The sequence below is a fragment of the Physeter macrocephalus genome, chromosome 5, assembly GCF_002837175.3.
Source record: "Physeter macrocephalus isolate SW-GA chromosome 5, ASM283717v5, whole genome shotgun sequence".
NCBI classification, from domain to species: Eukaryota; Metazoa; Chordata; class Mammalia; order Artiodactyla; family Physeteridae; genus Physeter; species Physeter macrocephalus.
In genome coordinates, this window is record NC_041218.1 from 19,335,948 (window position 1) to 19,350,244 (window position 14,297).

The following is a 14,297-nucleotide window of genomic DNA, read 5'->3' on the forward strand; positions in this document are numbered from 1 at the left end:
GACATCCAGCCTGCAGAATATGTTTGGAATTAAGCAGGGACTTTGGTTGGAAAGAAAATCAGGTGCCATTTCTCTACTTTTGTCTCAGACTTGATTTCGATGAATAACTGTACAGCCTCCTTTCATGATACTGCTGGGGATGCATGTTTGCCGGGTTCTACACATTTGACTTCACTGCCCAAGGCTCACAGCACTGGAATCTGAGAATGCAGTAGTTATTAGGACCTTGGATATCCCGGATCACCTGATTTTCATCGGAAGGCAGTACAATTCCAAGTCAGACTTCTTCCAGAACCTTTTATGGCTAAGGTGGCCAACTGATATGATCAGAAACATTTTCTAGGCCCAGTCAGACTCAGAATCAGAGATGTAACATCTTAGTGTCTTTTTCAGGGGCACTGAAATAACCAGGAGGAGAGACTTAGGGATTAGAGGGATCTGCTAGGAACTTGGATGTTTCCATCCATATCAGGCTGTGGCAGTTGATCCCTGGTCAGAGTGCAGGATGCCTTGGGATTGGTGAGTTGACCCTTGTCTTGAGTCACCCAGGAGCTTGTTTTAGCATGGATGGCCTATGAGCCAAAACCACCTCCTGCACCTTCCACTGGGGGGAACCAAGGAGATTGCCTCCCAATGTTAGCAAGATTCAATAGCCTTGGTTGAGGAGACTTCAAGGTGGTCCCTGGAAGATATGGACAGTGAGATCTGCTTTTCTCCATTCAGGAGGGAGCTAGGCTTTCTCATACTCACCTTAAGGGATCCATTACAAATCAGTTACAGCGCAACACCTTAAGGTGTTACAGATTCATTTTTTTCTAACTGTAACAGGGACTATTCTTCAGTTTACCTTAAATTGGGTAATGTTTAGCCCCTAAGAAAAGCATAGAGGAGATGACAGAGTTGGGAGGAACATTCCAGGCCAGTAGATCCTCCAACCAGAATTAGCTAGTAGGCTTAAAAAAGGAACATACTGCCAGGTCCCACACTACACCTACTGAGTCAACATCTCCAGGGGTTGGGAGTTGGATTTCTTCTTCTTTAAGCTTCTAACAGGCTTAATTTTGATTGCAATAATTTTCCTAATTCTTCTATGTGGTTTCTGGTCTCTGCTTTTGTTTTTATCTTAGCTTGTTTATGTATGCGTGTCATAATTCCAGAGTGCTTCAAATTCTTTCTGGAAAACAGATGGCAGTGGTAGTGATGGGTGCCAAATTCTAAGTAAAATTGAAAACAGAGGTCATTCACAAAAATCATCTACCCACTGGAGAAGAAAACCACATTCATCACCTATGATAAGTGGCCATCTATCTTTGGTTGAAACCTTTAAGTGACAAGCAGCTCACTACTTTAAAATGTGACCTGTTCCACTGTGGGCTGCTCTCACTGTAGAAAGTTCTTCCCTGTTTTAAAACAAAATTAGCCCCCTGGTAACATTTCTCTAGTGACCTTAGTTCTTTTCTTTGATTATTTTAGAGGATTTTTCCTCTCAGCATGTATTAGTTATTACTTGGGACATAACAAATCATCCCCAAACTTAGCTACTTAAAACAACAATTTGTGTGAGACACACAGTTTCTGAGGGTCAGGAATCCAAGAGCAAGTTACCTGGATGGTTCTAGCTCAGGGTCTCTCATGAGTTATTTGGATGTCAGTTGGTGTAGTTACAGTCAACTCAAGGCTTGACTGGAGCTTCTGATTTGCTTCCAAGGTGACCCACTCACACGGTTGTTGGCAGGAGGCCTCAGTTCCTTGTCATGTGGCTCTCCCCATGGGGCTATTTGAGGGTCCTCATGACGTGGCAGCTGGCTTCCTCCAGAGCAAGTGATCCAAGAGAGCAAGGCAGAGCCTCAGTATTTATAGGACCTCATATGGTCAAACACCATCACTTCTGCCATAGTCTACTCAGTAGAATTGAGTTGCTTACTGCAGCCCAACTCAAGGGGAGTGGAATTAAACTCTGCCTCTTTTAAAAAAAACAATTTCTCTCTCTTTATTGATGTTCTCTATTTGGTGAGACGTTATTCTTGTTCTTCCCTTTAGTTCGTTACACATGGTTTTCTTTAGTTCTTCGAACATATAGCTGATTGAAAGTCTTTATATAGTTAAGTCCAACATCCAGGCTTCCTCAGGGATAATTTCTACTGACTGCTTCTTTTCCTGTGTATGGGCCATACCTTCCTGTTTCTCTGTGTGTCTCATAATTTCTTTGCTGAAAAGTGGACACTTTTGTCTTAAAAAAATTTTTTTATTGAGATATATACCATAATATTCACACTTTTAATGTGTACGACTTCAACGGATTTTAGTATACAGGCATTCGTGGGTGATATTGTGGGTTCAGTTGCAGACCACCGCAACAAAGCGAATATAGCAATAAAGTGAGTCACACAAAATTTTTTTGGTTTTCCAGTACATATAAAAATTATGTTTATACTATACTATGGTTATTAAGTATGCAATAGCATTACGTCTAAAAAATGTACACATCTTAATTGCAAAATACTGCTAAAAAATGCTAACCATCATCTGAGCCTTCAGCAGGTCGCAGTAGTAGCATCAAAGATAACTGATCACAGATCACTATAATAAAATAATAATGAAAAAGTTTGAAATATTTGAGAATTACCAAAATGTGACATAGAGACATGAAGTGAGCAAATGCTGTTGAATAAAAATGGCACCAATAGACTTGCTTGATGCAGGGGTGCCACAAACCTTCAATTTGTAAAAAATGCTATATCTGCGAAGAGCAATAAAGCGAAGCACCATCTTCCTGCTGGATTATATTAGTCTCCCTGTCATCCACCTTCCAATTCATTATTCATCTTCTTCCCAGGGTAATATTTCTCAAGTCAAAACCTGATCCCACTCTATTGCTTAAAATCCCTTAGTGGTTACCCCGCATTCCTCAATGTAAACACTAAAAACAAATTCATATCTCCTACGAGCCCCCAAGTCCTTCTCCAACCGCATGTCCCCCAAGTCCCCACTAACAGCCATAGCTACTTCTCGTTCCTTCAGTAAGCATGGTGCTGAACTTTTAAAAACCTTCTTAAGCTCCTCTCTTCTCATTCCACAAAGAAAATAATGGGGTTTTATTTTTGCTGGTGGTTCCTTTTTATTTGGATTTGAGATGCATTTTAGAGAACTTGGCTCCCTTTAAAAGAGCTATTCATTAAGAAAGGGTAGGTCTGGGGACAGGATGAAACTTTCTAATCAGTAAGGTAAGAGCTAATCATGCAAATGAGGGACCTTTGTAGCTTTACTAAGTCAGAGGCTGCAGCTATACGTTATTAATAAGCTATGGGCTGGTGGCATGGCCCTAGATATTAACAGGGTAAGTTAGATGGACTTTAATCTGGGCATGATAAGGGTATAAAGCTCTACACCCCTGGACAGGGAGCCGGTTTGCACCAGCAGTAGGGGTTAGGTTTGGGGGGCTCTCTCTACTAGTTCATGGTTCCTGACTGTAGGCGGCTAGAGTGGAGCACTTGGTGGGTCAGAAAAGCACCATATCACTGGGGTTGAGCCCAGCCTTGTTTTCTGTGGACCTAGTTAGTGTCTCTGTGCTCTGAGGCAGGTTGGGACTCAAGCCTGGGTCCTGCCTTGCAAAGTCGAGTTTTAGGTCCCAAGGTCATATGGACCACTCAGAGCAAAGCCACGTCCACAACTAGGAAAATGACAATCAGTAGATGTCCTATTGTGGGAAATTAGAAACTGACACTAATGCAGCATCTGCAGGGCGGGATATTAATGAGGGGCAGGATAGCCCGAGCAGGTGGCTCCCTGAGGAATGCTGTCCCTCAAGGCCAGACCCTGGGGCATCCTTCCAGAACCTGTTCTCCAGAGATGGCTGTGGCAAACTTTTTAAGTCCTGCCATCTAAATCTGACCAGTACCAGAAGGTTGGTTAATTACCAAGAGAGGGGCTAGAAGTGAGTGGTGAGATGTGTTCAAGACATGAGCTTGGCTGCTAAGACTTCATAGGCTTTACCGCCTTCTCATGAATGAATTTAAAAATAAGTAAACTTGACAGCTGTGGACTTTGGACCCAGTACTTTGGGTCCTCGATCCCCCTTAATTATGGAGAACTATGCCTCCAGATCTGACTAGAAGGTGATTCTGATCCTGCTGTCAAAACGTTGTTGCGTGTGCCTTGAAGTGAACATTCCAATAATGGTGGTGGTCAGAGAGGAGGGACAGAGGGTGGGGACTTTGCTGAACTTACAGAGCATGTTGAAAGACAACTTTTGTCCTCGTTTGCTAAATGCTGTCTGTGGCCTGCTTACTTTGTAGCATACCACCTGCTAGCAAAGCCATGGGAAGGAGGTATGCTGCTCCTACTTACTTCTTATGGTTGAAGGCTACTAATGTGTACCAAAGGAAGCTGACAAATAGGAGTATCGAATTGGTTTAGATCCATGCCATGGCCTGAATGTTTGTGGTCTCCCAAAATTTATATATTAAAATCCCAATCTCTAAGTGATGGTATTAGAAGGTGCTTAGGTCATGAGGGTAGAGCCCTCATAAATGGGATCAGTGCCCTTATAAAAGAGACCTCACAGAGATCCCTAGCCCCTTTCACCATGTGAGGACATGGTAAGAAGGTGCCATCCATGAACCAGAAAGTGGGCCCTTGCTAGACACCAAATCTGCTGGTGCCTTGATCTTGGACGTTAGCAGCCTCCAGAACTGTGAAAACTAAATTTCTGTTGCTTATAACCTACCAAGACTCTGGTATTTTAGCAAGTCTCAGCCAGAAGGGACTAAGGTAATCAGTCCTCAATCGACAGGTGGAACATGGGGCAAATTACTTAGATACTCTTTCTTGCCTTCTGAACTCTGAGTAGGGTGTGGGACAGTGTGTAACCATCTCAGGGGTCTGCTGGGGCATGACCTGCACCACAACTAACTGTATCTAGGAAATAAGCAAAGGTAAATGCAAGAAAATTATAACAGTTAATAAAACTGCAAAACTTATGGATTTCTATAACCTCTGTGAAAATACTTTACCATTTGCTATATTGTAGATGAGTGAATTGCAGCTCTTTAAGTGCCAAAAGGCCGAGTACCTTGTGCTTTATTAGTCTCTTAAAACTGGCTGAGTTAACAGCATCTCAGTGTTATGTTTTCTCTTTTCAAATTGCAACTTCATACCGCCCTCAAAGCCACTAACATTTACTTCCATTGGGACACCAGAGAAATATAAGGAACTCTGCGCTATTGGAGAAGAGGGTAGCAAAACAGAAAATAGATTTTTCTCCCAGTCTTCTTCATGTTTTGGTGAATGGACCTGTTGTTGTCAGAGGATAAAAACTCAATTCTGGGGACTGGCACTGAATGGCACTGCTATGGAAAGCTTCCAAAGAAAAAAGGGTCTGGTCCATTGAGATGATTAGACCTCAGTGAAAATGTAGAGGTTTTTAATAACTGTTAATTATAACAGATACTAATTTTTCCTCTTTATGTATTGAATGTAGAAGCTTTCCTATGAAGAGTTAGAAACACTGAACTAAGACCTATATACATGGCATACTAATATTACAGGAGTGAAAATAAAGGAAGGAGGCAGAAAAAGCAAAAGACATAGATAAACTGGGGGCTCCAGGGTCACTCCTTGAGCGAAAAACACATCCCTGTTGCCTCCATTTCTAGGACAAACGTGCTGGCTGAGCACCTGACATTGGCAAAGCACCACCTCTTCTCCCTTGAGCCTCCAAACTTGGCTCCTGTGCCCATCACCCCACTCAAACAGTCCTCTTTGACGTAATAACTTCACTACATCTTTGATGTAATCCTTCATTAAAACTCCCTTGATCTTCCCGTTCTCCTCATCTTTGTTATGTGCATTATTCAGGATAGGCAAGGTTATGATGCAGTAACAAACACTCCCCAAATTTCAATGGCTTAAAACAAGAAAGATTCATTTCAGGCTTACATCACATGTCCACTACAGGTCAAATGGAGCTCTTCATCTTCCTCCCTCTGGGACCCAACACACTGAGTGGTCACCATCTGGAATGTTGCTAGATGCTGTGGCAGAGGGGTCAGTGCTGTGGAGGGTTGCACACAGGTAATTAAATGCTTGGGCTGGGAAGTGACACACCTCTACTCACAATTCATTGGCCACCTAATCTTATGGTTCCAGCCAAACACAAAGGAGCCAGGAAATGCAATCCTACCATATTCCTAGAAGGTGGAGAACAGGAAACATTGAGAATCTAATTAAAAATATCAGACTTTTATTTCATATAATGCAGTAACAAACCATCCCTCCAAATGCTGCATCCATGTAATCCAAAGAGATTCAAAGATCCCACGTATCCACTGACTCCCAGCAAGGTTTGGAACAAATTAAAGAACATCCAATGTGCTGGGCCTCCTCCCTGACTAGTTTTCCCTCTTGACTAGTTTTCATAACTACACTCTGCTGATCCTTCTTATATTTCTGAGAATTTTCTTTTTTGCTTAATTTTCTTTGCTTCCTTCCAAACTGTGGCAGGTCAAAATGTACCCCTTCACCTCAAGTCCCCCCATCACTACCCTAACTCTACACTTTCCTCAAGACCGTAGTCCAGTTCCTACCCCTCCATGAAGCTGTATCCGGCTAACAGTAGTCTATAATGTTATTATTTTTTCTGAATTCCTCAAGTACTTAGCCTAAGCCACATAATGAGCTTTCAGCACCACGCTGGCTTGCAATATTCCATAGTTGAGTCCTGTCTGTTGCCCTGTTCTTTCCATGTGACAGTCATGTGTTTGAAGGCAGGGCCTTGCCTTCTACTCCTTCACGTGGCAGCCTAATAGGGTGGGGGCACATTTGGGCTCTAAATGCAGGCTCTCTGGAACTGGCAGTCAAAGGACCTGGGTGCTGGTCCTGCCTCAGTCACTAAGCGTCTCTACTCTGTTCCTTAGCACTACTCCCCTGACCCCTCAGAAAACTGAGATGGTTGGGACAGAAGCTCTCCGAAGTTCTATCCAGGTCTTATGAATCCACAACTGGGCAAGTTACTGAGAAATCGGTTGACGTCATCTCCTCATCCCCAACCAGAACGAATACTCCCTCCCTCTACCCCGCTATGGGAAGGTTACCTGGAGCCTGTTCCTGGAGCCCAGCAGGGCAGAAGAGGGAACGGGGTGGAACTCCCTCAAGCAGGCTATTGTTTTGAAAGGTCTAAGCCTTGGGAAAGGACCTTGGATCTCCCAGTGGCAGAAAGGAGAAGAGATTTTGGCATTTGGAAGAGAGAGGGGAGAATTGTCCAACCTGGAGTTTTGAATCCCCCAAAGCTGAGTAGAGAGACAGGGGCCGTAGATTCCATGGTGGCTCCAACCTGTGCCCAGCTCAGTGCCTCCCAGTGGGCAGGACGTGGGTGGGGCTGACGGTGGGGGGATCACGCACGGAGGCTGGTCACTGCAGCCTCAGAACACTGGAGGGGACCTCCACATTCGGAGCTGCGGCACCTGAGGGCAGCTGGCATCCAGAGCAGCAGTGACGAAGAGATCAGGACACACTGATGACCATACTGTCTCCATGGAAGCCTCCCCTTCCCCTCCCCAGGAAGAAACCACAAAAAATTACTGAAGTTGGACTTCTGCTAAGAATGGCTAAGTGAGAGCTCAGAGCCGGATTTGAGTTTTAAAAGTGACCCTTTTCTCACCTCGATTTCACAGACCAGTTTGTGAACTTAGAGATCCAGGATCCGACATTCCTCAGCATAGGTGGTTAGAGTGACAGACAGCAAAGTCAAAGCCCAGGCAGGCCATTTCCTCTGTTAAGGCCTGGTCCCTAAACGTACTGGAGCCTTCAGAGTTTAATGAGATGCGCATAATACTTTGGTGGGCAAGCAGATGCAAACTCACTAATATCTATTGATAAAAAGGAAGCAGGCTTGAGAACCAGACACCGAGGGCAGTTGTCCTGTGTGGGAGAGGGGGCCGAAACAGTGGAGTAACAAAATCAGGAATGACTGTTGGGGGGTGGGAGGGTGGCTCTTCAGGCTTCCAAATCCTGGGCTCCACCTGGCAAAACCAAGGCCTTTCTAAAAACAGGGCCTATCAGGGTGGCTGTACTCGTATGCCACATCAACAGGGCAGGTTTTCTAGATATTGAGTCAATAGCACCTCAAAGAAACAGACAAGATAATATTATTATTAGAATATTATTTATCATGTATATGTAATACTTATTATGTGCCAGGTATTGAACACCCTCTTTTACTTTATAGAGCAACAGTGTTGGATAGGAGCTGCTATTATTATTATTATCCCGTTTCACAGATGAGGAAACTGAGGCTTGGGGCATTTAATAACTTGTACGATAGCAAACCACTTGTAAAAGGCCGAGGTGACCTTCTGAGCCAAGGTAGAGCAGATTCTAAAATCTGAGCGTTTAGCTCTCACCCTCCTGGTCGCTCCATCACTTGGCACAGGTGTGGGTCCTCTCCCATCTCCAGCTGGCTGGGCTCAGACCCTGGGCCAAATGTTTTTGTTTCCAAGAGTTATGTTGACGTACTGGCCGCAGGGGTGGGCTGAGGAGAAGCAGGGGAGAGAGACAGGTAGCCCCAAATTCAGCCCAGGAATGTGGCTCCCTCTAGGGGCCACAGGAGAGGACAGAGCAAATGGAGGTGTCAGACTACCAGAAAATGTCATTTGGAACTCCAATACAGCACGTGAAGTACCCTCCCTTTGCTACACGGGACGAGGGGTTTTGGCTCAGGATAGAGAATAGAGGGGTTCCAAACATGGACTCTGGCGTCAGCATCTGTCTGGGGTCAAGTCCTTAATCTGAGCCTCTGTTTCCTTACCTCTGTAAAGTAGGGATGATCATAATACCTACCTCATAGGATTATTCAAAGTCAAAGCCCAGGCAGGCCATTTCCTCTGTTAAGGCCTGGTCCCTAAACGTACTGGAGCCTTCAGTTTAATGAGATGCGCATAATACTTTGGTGGGCAAGCAGATGCAAACTCACTAATAGCTATTGATAAAAAGGAAGCAGGCTTGAGAACCAGACACCGAGGGCAGTTGTCCTGTGTGGGAGAGGGGGCCGAAACAGTGGAGTAACAAAATCAGGAATGACTGTTGGGGGCTGGGAGGGTGGCTCTTCAGGCTTCCAAATCCTGGGCTCCACCTGGCAAAACCAAGGCCTTTCTAAAAACAGGGCCTATCAGGGTGGCTGTACTCGTATGCCACATCAACAGGGCAGGTTTTCTAGATATTGAGTCAATAGCACCTCAAAGAAACAGACAAGATAATATTATTATTAGAATATTATTTATCATGTATATGTAATACTTATTATGTGCCAGGTATTGAACACCCTCTTTTACTTTATAGAGCAACAGTGTTGGATAGGAGCTGCTATTATTATTATTATCCCGTTTCACAGATGAGGAAACTGAGGCTTGGGGCATTTAATAACTTGTACGATAGCAAACCACTTGTAAAAGGCCGAGGTGACCTTCTGAGCCAAGGTAGAGCAGATTCTAAAATCTGAGCGTTTAGCTCTCACCCTCCTGGTCGCTCCATCACTTGGCACAGGTGTGGGTCCTCTCCCATCTCCAGCTGGCTGGGCTCAGACCCTGGGCCAAATGTTTTTGTTTCCAAGAGTTATGTTGACGTACTGGCCGCAGGGGTGGGCTGAGGAGAAGCAGGGGAGAGAGACAGGTAGCCCCAAATTCAGCCCAGGAATGTGGCTCCCTCTAGGGGCCACAGGAGAGGACAGAGCAAATGGAGGTGTCAGACTACCAGAAAATGTCATTTGGAACTCCAATACAGCACGTGAAGTACCCTCCCTTTGCTACACGGGACGAGGGGTTTTGGCTCAGGATAGAGAATAGAGGGGTTCCAAACATGGACTCTGGCGTCAGCATCTGTCTGGGGTCAAGTCCTTAATCTGAGCCTCTGTTTCCTTACCTCTGTAAAGTAGGGATGATCATAATACCTACCTCATAGGATTATTGTGAGGATTAAATGGACGTGCTTGTTAAAGCATTCAGCACAGCACCTGACACATATTCAGTCTTCAATAAGTGGTATCTAAAATAACATAATAGCAACCATAAAATAAAAACGGTCACAAAAAACAGGTACTAAGGGTTTCCTGCTCCCTCACAGTAAATAAATCCTTGTGAAAGAAAACTCAGCTTGGTAGGTAATTAAATAAGCTTGGGATGAGGAGATTGCCAATTTTTCTCCTCCTAGAGTATCTATTTGCAAAGTCAGCAGGAATCTGAGGCCACAGTTCTTTTTTTTTTTTTTTTTTTAAATTAATTAATTAATTAATTTATTTTTGGCTGTGTTGGGTCTTCATTTCTGTGCGAGGGCTTTCTCTAGTTGTGGCAAGCGGGGGCCACTCTTCATCGCCGTGTGCTGGCCTCTCACTATCACGGCCTCTCTTGTTGCAGAGCACAGGCTCCAGACGTGTAGGCTCAGTAGTTGTGGCTCACAGGCTCCAGACGCGTAGGCTCAGTAGTTGTGGCTCACGGGCCCAGTTGCTCCGCGGCATGTGGGATCTTCCCAGACCAGGGCTCGAACCCGTGTCCCCTGCATTAGCAGGCAGATTCTCAACCCCGTGTGCGGGCCTCTCACTATCACGGCCTCTCTTGTTGCAGAGCACAGGCTCCAGACGTGTAGGCTCAGTAGTTGTGGCTCACAGGCTCCAGACGCGTAGGCTCAGTAGTTGTGGCTCACGGGCCCAGTTGCTCCGCGGCATGTGGGATCTTCCCAGACCAGGGCTCGAACCCGTGTCCCCTGCATTAGCAGGCAGATTCTCAACCACTGCGCCACCAGGGAAGCCCCACATTTCTAAATGAGATCGAATATAACAGGAACTCCACTCACCCGACAGCACCTGACTTTATTTCTTTTCAGTTGTATGTACATAAATAAACTGTATATACATGAATAAAATACATGTGCTGCTTTTACAGCTCATTGCGTTCTCTCTCGGGTTCCTAGGGACTCCTGCTCCAGGTGTGTGAATGTTCTGGTGATATTTTTAATTACAGACATAAGTCTGTGGCCCAGGTATGTGAAAGCAAGTCCTCAAATCAGGCACATTTCCCTTTGAAAGAAATTTCCAGCTCAATTCCAGGGGCTTCTGCATCTCTTGATAATTAACTCTCTCTCATTACACCCCGGCCCAGTTGGAATAGGCCAAGCTGTTTCCAGATGTGAAGCTGTGGTGGGTTTCCCTCTACACCTCCTCAAAATTCCAGGCAGGTCTTGAGCCTCAGCCAAATTAGGACAACCACCTCCAGCTGTGTACATCTCATGACAACTTCCATCTCAGGAAGAATCTTGGCTGTATTTCACATCTGGTCATCCGCTTATTAATTATGTACTTCTTAGAACAACTGTGCCTAATTAGGACAGAGTCGAGACCTTTGCTGAGCCCAGTCATTCTTTGTTTTCTTGTTCTCAGTATCTCATTAGGCTCCCTCCAAATTATGCCCAATTTGTTTTCCATCCCTGCCACATTAAGACAATTGCTCTCAGGTGTGTGTATTACAACACACGCTCTGCTTTTCAAAGCTCCTTGATTTCACATCCTGCTAGATGGACGGCCACTTCACAGGTTTTCTCATTGCGTTTGTCTCCAATGGAGTGAGTCTAGCTTGCACTTGTGGGACCCTGGTTACCCTCGGTTGTTTACTGTGAATTTTCTGTGCCCTGGTCCTGGGGAAGCAGACACAGCTACGTCTCAGAGCAAGAATCCTGAACGCAATGACACTGGTACATTCATGGAAGCTGTGAAGTGGGAATCCATTTGTTCCATCAACTCCCAGGCTCTTTGCTGGTTAAGGAGAGAAGAGTGAATAGTGAGATACAGCCCAGGGCTTCCAGAAAGGCAAAGCTCAGAGAGAGTAGAAGAGGGCTGGGCTTAAGATTTCAGTCCTCAGTCCTACCAGATGTCTTCCTAAATGAAAGGGGAGCCTTGGGATATATGGACTCTTGACGAGGGCAAGATCAGAGTAGAAGTACCAGCGCCATGTCACAAGGGACTGTCTCTTTTGCTTGCCCTTGCATGAATCCATATCAGGATTTGTTATTGCTGTAACCGGCAATCATATCCTTTTGATTGACAATGAATGCCTTAGCGCTAAGACATTCATGGATAGGACTTGACAGTAAGAATGACCAGGCTTTGGTTGCCAGTTCAACTTGGCTGTATTTGAGGTTTTCTTCTCAAGCTATTTGAAACATAAATTAATGACTGTCAGGCCGAGAAAACATTCAGGCAAGAACGATGTCCTGGAGAGAGGCTGGGGCTTCTGTGAGTGAGGTCACTCTTCCCAGGGCTGTAATTCCAGGTGGAGAGTCCCCACCAGATCCTGCATGACTGGCTGTCTCAAGGGTCTGGGCTGTGGGAGCTTAGGCTTGGTCCTACCACTGAAGTTGAGCTGATTTGCCTACTCAGAAATGAACTTGTCTTTCAGAGCCTGGAAGCAGGGGTCCTCTTCGGCCAAGGGCTGCACGAGGAATGTATATCCTTGTTCCTCATCTAATCAGCAGAGATGTAATCACGTGTGAGAGGGAAAAAGTTCTACTTGGGCAATACGACTAAAAACACCTCATTGTGAAGTAGGAATAAAAACACTGTACAAGGATGAAAGTTCCTGAGAGAAACTGTAACCATAGCACAGGTGTAAATGAGGGCTCATGGGGTGAATGGCACAATATTATCCAGAGTACTGTTTATAAATTAAGAGGTGTACTGGTAAGTGATAATAAAATAATCAAAAGTAACAAAACACTGCAGAAGAAGAAACCACTATCAGCAGTTCTGCGAACACAATTTACCAAAATCTATCAAGAGTTGGATCCTATCCTTTGAATGAGTACCTCTTCTTCAAGGAATTTATTCTAAGGGAGGCTGAGTTGGGAGAGACTCCTTTAGTATTTTCCAATCCCTTGAAAGAAAGTAGTATTGGCGACATGGTTGTGGGACAGCATGCTAACCAGAGAGTAGATGACAGTGACAGTAAGAGAGGGAAGGTCTCTCTGGGGTTGCTCTTGCTTGTGGAGCTGGTTCTCTGATGACCGGGCTGGATCTCACCTCAGGGTCCTCCTTCCTCGTGCTCTTGTCTGTTGTCCACCTCCAGACCCTTCCTCACGAGCCCTCTCCATGGTGCTGCAGTGGTATAGACAGTATCCCACATATGTCCAACCCATTTGTCGCTTTGTAGAAGGGCGAGATAACGGTTTGCTTTGGCTTAGTGCCCTTTCTGGGGAGGCCTATTTTATTGGCCTTTTTAGCTGCAAAAGCACATTTACGGAGTGGTCTTCATGGCTGGAAACGAACTCTCGTGGCTACATATCAGTGTCAGTTGATGCTGGACCCCGCCCTTGGCAGACCCTGGCTCTCTCTAGTGATGTCCGGTCATGGCTGTGAACAGCACAAAAGCAGTCTCACAAAACATCCCCAAAGTAGGACCATAACAAGCAGAAATCTTCACTGTGTCCCCCAAGGGGGTAGGTCTTGAGGTAGCTGTGCCATCTCCATCTGCATCCACGTGACCATCCACCGAGCGTGTCACTGGCTACCCTTGACCTGTTGAAGAATAATGACTGATGCACCATCCTGCATAGAAATTCAGGACAAAGAACCCTAGATCGCTTTTTCTGTGCAGAACTGACATTTTTCAATCTTATCATCATTGTGAGCAAAGCAGGGATTTCACTTTTCTAAATGCTCCCCCGAAGCAGCTCATGTGGCCATTTGTATGCCGGTTCTCAGTGTGTTTGGCATTCTACTCTGTCCAAACCCATGTCCCTTCCCACATCCAATCAAATGATCCTAAGCACTCCCTCACCCCACCCTGGCTCTCCTGGCCTCCCTATCACCACTCCAAGGTTCTTTGTCTAGAGTGGATAGGAAGGGGAATAAAAGGCACAGGAGCTCTGTGGAAAGGCCACGGCCACTAAGGGGAGGCTTGCAAACCAGTGATCAGCTCTGATCTCCCCTCATCTCTCTCTTCCCACCCCCACTTCTCGGGGAGACTACTTCCAGTGATGTTGTTTAGGGGCAGTACATTTTTCCATGGTCGTCTCCCATACAGATTCAACTTCTTCCCAACTGGGCCTCTGAAGCTACGCAGATTTACAACCTTCCTTCCAGAATCTCCTGGAAGACCATCTTCCAGCTGCCTGCTGAGTTCCCTTCACAGCCGCCCCACTGGCCAGATTTCTAACCCGGCCCCGAGTGTATATCTCTTACGATTTTGGTTAGAGTCCGGTTCCCATTCCGTCTTAGAGGTAGGTAATAAGGGTGTCCTCGTTACTGAGGATCTGCCCCC